We start from the raw sequence: 10000 nt of genomic DNA, 5'->3' as shown, positions 1-10000 counted from the left end.
TTGCTCTACAGGAGTGAATTGGCACTTACTTTCCTGATTCCATGCAAAATAACAGCACAGCAGCAACAAATGTAACAAGATAATTTGTTATTGCAATTTCAAGATAGCACTCAGGTGATCAGGGTGAAGCAAGCTGTTTGTTTGTTTTTAACAGTCAAATCAGGCTCAATTCTTGGTCCTAATTTCACATAATTAATATCTCTTTCTCTCTTTCTCTCTTTCTCTCTTTCTCTCTCTTTTCTTCTTCTTGCAGATGATTCTGTTTAGGTTGAGCAAGGTCAGAGAGCAACCAAACCTTTTGCAGCTTCCAACACAGTACAAAGATTGTTCTTGTTTATAAACTACACACAGTGATATCTGAAGAGTAAAATGGGGGCATGAACAATAAATGTCTCCTTTATAACTCCTATATAACCCCCACTCTCTCCAACATAACATCTCGGTACTAGTTACACGTTCAGTGTCCTAAATGTCTGACTGACGGTGCAGCAAGCAATTTCAATACTAAAATGTTCAGTGTACTTAACAGAAGGACCAGGAAGAATATAATACTGGTATAAAAGCCCACCAAAAATTGATGTTGGAATTATTTGATGAGAAATATTCAGAGATTGGAAGATATGATGTTTTGTAGCGAGAAAAAGCATTATTTTAAAACACTTCATGTAGAAATGTTACCCTATTTTTTTTTTAAATCTTCTGGGACCTTTCATTTTGAGGGTGCAGCCTCGTGAGCATGACAAAGCCTGAAGCCTCGGCCTCGCGTCAGGTGTGCTTATATCTTCTTTATTTATTAGACATTGCACGTATGTAAATGAACACTCGTTTTACTCAGCACGCGTTACACATCACGCGCAGCAAATTTCACTTCTCTTTGCCTTGTATTTAAAAATTGTTGTTTTTTAAAATGCTTCTGTACGCCGCTATTGAAGCCCGGTTACAAGTCACCGTCTACATTTCCAAAAGAACAGACGTAATTATTCTCTAATGGAAAGTGTTTTTTGAGTTTTTTTTATCCTGCAAAAAATAGACTGTAATGAACACACAGTCGTGTTCAAAGATGTTTAAAAGATTAAGTTTAAACAGTGGAAAGTTTAAACAGCTATGTCTAGTCGTTAATAAAGACACTTGTAATCCCAAATGACTATTCCACATTTTCTTCAGGGTGGAGGTCCTTCACACCGGCCTACATGCAGATCTCTATCTTTATATCTTCTGACTGCATGCTTAGCTCGAATGCCTGTAGCCTGTCCATGTTCCTTCCCAACTAAGAGGCTGACTGATAATGTGCCATGCATGGACGTATGCGGCTCAGATAAGGATGTGGCTGTATCACCACACCCTGTACCATGAGGCAAGGGGAATGAAAAGAAGAAATGATCTACAAAAACCTTTTGCACATTAGCTGGAGTAAGTGATTGCGATACGAGGGTTCCATAACGTGTTACGATGCTTGCCTTGAACTACGTCAAATAAATTTTGGATTTCTCTGGTCCAGTAAAACAAATTTATTTCGCTTCGACTCTTGTTTTTAAAGGTACTTCCGTAACGAGCTATTATTTGCCATAAATTGGATTTGCCTGTGCAGCATTCCAATATTCTCAGCATGTCGATCATGGTCCTGAGATCATCATCGGTTCAAATTCCATGTGCTACGTTGGCTTGTCCGTTGTCTCTTGTGTCTTCATATTTAATGTAAAAATACACGAACTGATGGAAAAACAAACAAACATGAATGCTCTTCTCTTTATCTTAAGTCTTACTCTTCAAACTAATTATCGTTAAGAAGCATATGCAGAAGCCTGGTGTTGGCTTAGCGGTTAGGGTGTTGGCTTAGGATCCTAGGGTCCTGAGTTTGAGCCTGTTGGCTACTAAATTAACACTACGGGGTTGGCTCAGCCTGCCATCCTTCTGAGGTCAGTGAAATGAGCACCAGTGTACTGGTAATGGGGGCACTGCATCAGCGGCATAGCTGTGCCCCTAATTATTGATGCAACCAGCAGCCAAAAAGGCTGCACACAAAGGGGAGGGAAACATGTGAATATAATTCGTTGCTCAACATGACAAACTCGAGTTGTAGTTTATAACACTCGAATGTGATGCTTCAGGTTCCAAGTTGGGACTTTCAGTCCTTGCGACTCAAGTCAATATTACTCGTCTTGGGACTCTTGTGTCAACAGACACTCAAATCATGAGTAAATTAACTTATTTGCCTTTACTGTGGAGGTCCATGATACAGGATGGAAGGGCCATGATATTGATTGGAGTGTCCATTATAGATACAGGGTCGAGGTGCAAGTGTCAATGGATGTTCAAGTTACTAACAAATTGATCTCTCTGTCTATTGATGCCAAGCTCGACCATCTTTTGTGCCTCAAATTTTAAAAAACCTATTTGCACAACACACACACACACACACACACACACACACACACACACACACACACACACACACACACACACACACACACACGATAATATGGTGGTGAGGGGGAGACGGCATGCTTTTCCGCATCCCTCTTGTCGGTGACTAATGGGACCAAAGACCGTGCGGAATAACATCTTCGAAGGGAACTAAAACCGTGAAGAGGGCAACAGCTTTAGTGGGAAAGATGACTGCGCATGTGGCACCCGGTGTTGCGCTGATTAACATGTGTTTGAGAGCAGCCGGGCCGTGCAGCTTGAAGGGCATTATCAAATGCGTCCTGTTGAGGGTGGGACCGATCTTTGGGGTTGAGGATCGCACTGAATATAATAGCTTCAGTAAGGCCGAGGTGTTTGGGATGCAACTTAGCTGTGCAGCTTTGTGCGCTTTGTCGACTTCCTCAGCTCGGTGCGCCTAGTCCCTTCTGTCGAAGGCGACTCCCTCTTGGTGACTCACTTCCATGGTGGACTCCCTCCCACTGTATACAGATGTGACCAAGCTTCGGTGGAACCGTGTGTAGAGATGTTGACCAGTGGCAGTGGCTTGCCGTATCCGAGCGAGTAGGTATGTCCCTGGGTGAGATCGGGCGAACCCCCAGAGGTCGAGGGGGAAATGCAGCATGGATAAGGAGACGGCCTAGTCCATGAGTTGTGGTTTCTTCCTGGGGTGAAAATAGGTGCTTCGAGACCAAGGAAGGCTCCCTCTATTCACTCTTGGTGACTTGCAAGTGTAGATGATGACCGGTGGCGGCAGCTTGCAAACACATGCACACATACTTGAATGGTGATTAAACATGCACATGGACAGTTGTGATTGGACATGCACATGAATCATGATTATACATACATGATTTTCACGCACACACACACACACACACACACACACACACACACACACACACACACACACACACACACACACACACACACACACACACACACACACACACACACACACTGTATGTGCGTGTGTGTGTGTGTGTGTTTATTAAGATATATATATATATATATATATATATATATATATATATATATATATATATATATATATATATATATATATATATATATATATATATATATATATATATACATATATGCCTGGTGTTGGCGCAGTGGTTAGGGCAGCGGCTTGGGATCCAAAAGGTCCTGAGTTCAAGCCCCGTTGGGCCACTGAATTAATACACCAGGGGGTTGACTCAGCCTGTCATCCTTCCGAGGTCGGCGATAATGAGTACCAGTATACTGGGCCGGTGTATACCCCGGTTAAAATAGGTGTACCATATCCCTGTGTCGTAAGAGGCGACCAGGGTTGCGTCAGGAAGGGCATCCGGCGTAAAACATGTGCCAAATCACTATGCGGATCATACGGATGATCCGCTGTGGCGACCCCTAAAGGGAGCAGCCGAAAGAAGAAGAAGAAGAGGGGTTAACTCAGCCTGTCATCCTTCCGAGGTCGGCAAAGTGAGTACCAGTGTACTGGGCCGGTGTATACCCCGGTTAAAATAGGTGTACCATATCCCTGTGTTGTAAGAGGCGACCAGGGTTACGTCAGGAAGGGCATCCGGCGTAAAACATGTGCCAAATCACTATGCGGATCATTCGGATGATCCGCTGTGGTGACCCCTAACGGGAGCAGCCGAAAGAAGAAGAAGAAGATATATATATATATATATATATATATATATATATATATATATATATATATATATATATATATATATATATATATATATTACAGTGGCAAGGTATGCTTACACATTGTAAGCAATAATCAACTGTGTTTCCCCATTTTCTCAGGTCTCTCACCTGCATTTGTTTTTAATTACTTATTTTAATTTACGGTTTTTTTCATTTGTTTAGATTTTAATTTACAGATGCTTTCCAGCGGTTTTGTAATTTTTCCCAGTGTATCAGCTTCGATTTACGTTGGCAAGCAAAATTACCGTGCCTTTTTCTTTTCTTTTTTTGCATACCATGTTAAAGGCCCTGTCACACCTTGACGTTTTAGCCAGCGTATGCCGACGTATGAAAAATTTGTCTAAAATGCTGGCACACGTCGAATACGTTATAGGTAAGTTTGGTATACGTTAAGAGCACGCTGGCATACGTCGTAGTACGCCGAGCTCGTCGACAAATTTTAAGCATGCTCAAAATTTTTTTGGACGTATGCCAGCGTATGACTCGCACGTTCCGCTACGCTGGCCATAAGTTGTAGGCACGTTATGCGATCGTTGACACACGTCGACACACGTTACTTGTAAGTTACTCATAAGTCGAAACACGTCGAGGTAATGTTTAGCGTACCCGAAACTTATTTCTAACCTATGAGTAACGTCCTTTGAACCTATGTGTAACGTATCTCCAACGCATATTGACATATGCAGACGTATTTGATTGACGTCTTCCGGACGACCACAGAACTTACTGAACGTGTTTCTCACTTACAGCTACCGTATAATGGCATATTGGCAGCGTTTAGGGGAATTGGTATATAAAAATGGGCTTCACAGGAGGAACCTGTCAGTGTTTCAGACTCCATGGTGAGTAGATGTCCATGTCAGTAGTATCAGTAGTAGTAGTAGTAGTAGTAGAAGTAGTAGTAGTAGTAGGTGAGCGTTTCAGTTTGAAAGTTTCTGGCACGCGGTATGAAAGTTTTTTGTTTTTTTTCATGTACGGCCACGCATGTACGGGCATGCACTAGTAAATATAAAACATTTTAATATTGAAATAGACATGAAATAAATATAAAACATAACATTGAAATAAACATGAAATAAATATAAAACATGATAACATTGAAATAAATATAAACCATGTTAACATTGAAATAAACATGTAAAATAAATATAAACCATGTTAACATTGAAATAAACATGTAAAATAAATATAATAAATCATGTTAACATTGAAATAAACATTTAAAATTAATATAAAACATGTTAACATTGAAATTAACATTTAAAATAAATATAAAACATGTTAACATTGAAATAAACATGTAAAATAAATATAAAACATGTTAACATTGAAATTAACATGAAATAAATATTAAAAAAAACATTGAAATAAACATATAAATATAAAACATGATAACATTGAAATAACATGTAAAATAAATATAAAGCATGTTAACATTGAAATTAACATGAAAAAATATATAGAATAACATTGAAATTAACATTTAAAATAAATATAAACCATGTTAACATTGAAATAAACAAGTAAAATAAATATAAAACATGTTTACATTGAAATGAACATGTAAAATAAATGTAAAACATGTTAACATTGAAATTAACGTGAAATAAATATGAAAAAAACATTGAAATAAACATTTAAAATAAATATAAATCATGTTAACATTTAAATAAACATGTGAAATAAATATAAAACATGTTAACATTGAAATTAACATTTAAAAGAGAGATAAAACATGATGTTAACATTGTAAAATAAACCAAAACACAAGGTTTTTACCTTTTATATTTTTCCAAAAGAGCGAGGTGATTATTCCAACACAACGAAGTGATTATTCCAAAATAGCAAGGCGATTTTTACAAAACAGTGAGATGGATGAGGGTAAGATATTACTTACTCTGCCATAAATATAGACCACAAGACTTAGCTCGGTATAATGATGATGCTGTTAGAGCGGGAAATGGGGAGCAGGATTCAGCGGTCGGAAGAGCAGCATTGGTTTCAGGATAAAGTCACCTGCTGTATTGCAGAAGGGGAAAGGTGATCCTGAGCTACCTTGAACTCTGGAGCAGACTCTCCTACTTGGACAGGAAGGTATAATATGACATCCTCTTCCAGAATAATCCCATCTTCTTAGTATTAAAAAACCTGCTCTGGCATAAATTCCTTCACCTTGATTAGTTCCATGAGTTGTGGTGGGTAGTTCCCCACAGCAACATGGTTTGCCGATGATGCTTCCCCGACTAATTTTACATTATGGAGGCCGAATCTTCTTTTGAAGTTCTCAAACCAGCCCTTGCTGGCGTGGAACTTGTGGGTAGCCATGGTTGAACTGGAGTCTTCGGCTCTGGGTGTCTCGTGGAAAAGTTAGTAAATCTGCAATGATTTCTCGTGTATCACTGGTCCACTCAAAGGCACTTTTTCTTTGTTTGTTCCTCAATTCAAATATTAATAGCTTTTGCCATCCTTTCAGTACAAGGATCACAGGACTGGAGTGACACATTTGCACTTTCCAGAGTGCTGGCCACACCACTTGCATGGATATTTGACTTACTTTTACGGTTATACCACACAGTTGATTTATTTATCCCATAATGGCAGCTCACAGATGCCGCACTTTCAACTCTTACCAACCTATCTAACTACTCGATATTATCACACAATGTCATAACCTTTCTCTGCCTTTTTGCACAATTAATTTTGTCCATCGTTTCACGTTTGGGCACCATTATTACTGATAAGCGAGAAACAATAAGAAGCTCGTAATTGGAGGTAATCGTACATGCGAACGCAAATGATGACTCATCTCAGCTCAAAAACCACATTTGGTCAAAATGAAGTCCCACAATAACTAAATTAGAGCACAATAGGTTGCCCGGAAATAGCCAAAATGAAGTACCACGATAACTAAATCGGAACACAAACAGTTGCCCGCGATTGGCTGAAATTAAGTCCTGCGATAACTAAATCAGAACACAATAGGATGCCCGTGATTGCTGCGATATTTACGAGTATATACACACTGATTATACATATATTATCCGTGATTATACATGTAATATGTGACATATTATACACACACACACACACACGCTAACAGAGGTTGATACTTTGAGACCTGGTAGGTGTCCCTTCCATCTCTTGAAACTGACCCACCTGTGGAGACAGCAGCCAACAACAGCAACTTCCATGCACACACATACACATATATGATATACGCATGCACACATGATTATACATACACACACACATGGAAGTGGATGCTTTGAGAACTGGGAGGGATCTGCTCCACCTTCTGAAACCTGCATATAGAGATAACAACCACACACACACACACACACACACACACACACACACACACACACACACACACACACACACACACACACACACACACACACACACACACACACACACACACACACACACACACACACACACACGCAATTTCAGCAGAGAAGCAAAATCGATCATCCCCCCTCACACCCCCCTCCTTTTCCCATAGGCAACAACATCCATACATCACTGCTCTAACATGCAGTGTATCTAAATGCACTGTGGGTCCGGCGCCAAATGCTGAGCTACAATGATTTGCAACGTGATGCCTGTTTAGTGAAAGAAAGTGGAAGTCAGCTCACAAGAAGATTAATATCTAAACTGGAAATAAATGGCACCCCATGTGATACCATGCTCGGTGTGCCTGTGGCATATTGGTCACCTTATATTGAGCAGCTCAGGATGGTAAAATGGGAGAGGCCCATCGTGAACTGTTTTCCTTTCATTTACAAAACTCACTGCACATCATCAGTGGAGGATTTGTACATTGAAGCTTGTTTACGAAATCAGGATTTGCTCAGTCTTGCACCATTATATCAGCAGTTATGCAGTTATATCTTGAGCAAGAGAAAAGAGAAGAGCAGAGCAGAGAGAGACAGAGCAGAGAGAGAGAGAGAGAGAAATTGACAGAGAGAGATATGAGCTTGAATATAAGCTGAGATCATATTACATCTTGGATTGCATCAATTTCTTTGGTGGATCTTTAAAACACTGAAGTCAGACTCAGACAGCTTGAACTGATTTCTTCTTCGATGAATTAACCCAATAGGATTTTCCCACATTTACAACAAACTTTGTTTGTGTTGTCAAAAGTTTCTTTTGAAAGTTACTCAAAAAGCTTGCTTTGTTCCCTTTCGAACAGACACAGGTACGTGACGGAGTTTTACAACAAACTTCTCACGGGTTCTCATGTGATTCTCATCACATCTATGTAGGTTCTCCTTAGAAACGATCAGAAACTTTTTTTGGTCAGCTTGTGTTTCAACACTCTCAGTTGAACAATTTTTGTTTTTGTTATTGACTCTCTCTAATCAACAACCTCTCATCGATGTTATACAAATGTTCCATAATGACTTTTTGCCTTTTCCAAGTTCTCTGTTGTGCCAATATCAGTGAGATCTACGACTACGATTTCTACTACCACCACCTACCTTCTTGTGAGGTAGGTCAGGAAACCTTTTGTCCCAAGTCTTTCATGAATCACCTGGCCAGACATTATGTACAATGGAAGATGATTTGGGCAGGAATTTGTCATTTATTCAGGGTGTCAGTGATAACTCGTATACTCTTCATGAAATACATTGTGGTATCTTTAACATCCAACAAAGCCCCCATTGCTGGTGATCGGGCCCTCTAGCTTAACGTCCTTCCAATAGACGGGGTACACATTGATGCATCATTGTGTGAAACACCAGGATTGTAGTTTACAGCTGGGTCGGGATTTGAATCCAGGTTAGACAGCTCAAAGGCGAGTGTGTGTATCTCTACATTATCCTGACAACCCTTTAGGGAGATGAACGCATACATATTATTAAACACTCAATGCAACGTGAAAGTATCTAGTGCTTTGGCTTTGCAATCCCTCGGAGTTTGAAGGATGCCTGGTAGCGGGGTAGGGGCTGTGCATTCAGTTACTTGTATGCATGGCATCGTAGCAAGGTACGAGACAGTGGAACAAACTGATGATGCTCACCGTACAGATGACACGTGCCAGGCACGCGCCAGTATAAGCACACTCCGACCTGTGTTTACGTTTCCATTGTGAACCCTTTGCAAAGCAAATGTCTCTCTGTTTTCTTACTGTCTCTCTGATGATGTCATATGAGGATATTTAGTGATATTTTCTTTGTTTTGATTTTTCTCCTTCTCTTTTTGCATCGATAAAAATTGCTTTAATCACACAACCTTTGTTTGTCTGGAGAGGACTTCATTTATCGACTTAGTTGTGTTCGGGTTAGATCCTTTAGATCCCTCCTTCATCTTCGGGTGTAAACAATAGGAAACCCCTCCGAATACATGGATTGTTTTCCTTTTTCAGTTTCGTGGTCATAGTATCATTGTAAACAAAATATCCTTAATCTTGGGAATTTTTGTTTGGTGTAACATCAGGAAATTTTGCAACTGGTCATGCTCTGTATCCTTCAGGTTATTCCTTACATGTGGATGAACTTAGATTTTTTTTATCTAAGATTATTATTATTTGTCTAACCTGTAAAACATCATTGGATTCTTCATTTTTCTAGAGTTGCATTCTTTTGCGACCTCTTAGGCCTTTGTTTTCCCATTCAGGTAACCCCTACCCACGCTGCTTTCCTCTTCATTGCTTTATGATTTCATAGCTCACTGTGACCACTGCAGGTTGTGTTGGTATTTGAGAAGAATTCCTTGCCTTACTCATAACTGGTTGGCCTCAGGACCTGTCAAAGAACAAGATGGCCAACCTTGCTGCAATAGCGTCAGGAATATTCAGACAGGCCACAGCATCCAAGGCTATCAGAGCACTGGTGTGAGCACATGGATAGAGAGAAACGTGTGACAG

The 10000-nt window shown here is 39.9% G+C and overlaps 1 protein-coding gene across 8 annotated transcripts in view; it reads left to right on the top strand.

Moving 5' to 3' along the window:
* Positions 1–10000, top strand: part of LOC147011824 (myocardin-like) — a 142802-nt gene that overhangs the window by 75105 nt on the left and 57697 nt on the right. For 2 of the 8 annotated variants that reach the window (XM_085857128.1, XM_085857130.1), the window contains exons 2-3: positions 8324–8392; positions 8553–8623. The exons of the other annotated variants lie outside the window; for them this stretch is intronic. The gene's annotated coding sequence lies outside the window, so the exon portion shown is untranslated. The remainder of the gene's footprint in view (positions 1–8323; positions 8393–8552; positions 8624–10000) is intronic. 8 annotated transcript variants of the gene reach the window in all.

This window comes from Eptatretus burgeri, chromosome 15 (genome assembly GCF_056783735.1).
Source record: "Eptatretus burgeri isolate ZD-2024b chromosome 15, Ebu_testis_v1, whole genome shotgun sequence".
Classification (NCBI taxonomy): domain Eukaryota; kingdom Metazoa; phylum Chordata; class Myxini; order Myxiniformes; family Myxinidae; genus Eptatretus; species Eptatretus burgeri.
Note: the sequence above shows the minus strand (reverse complement) of the source record. Positions and strands in the feature narration are given on the sequence as shown.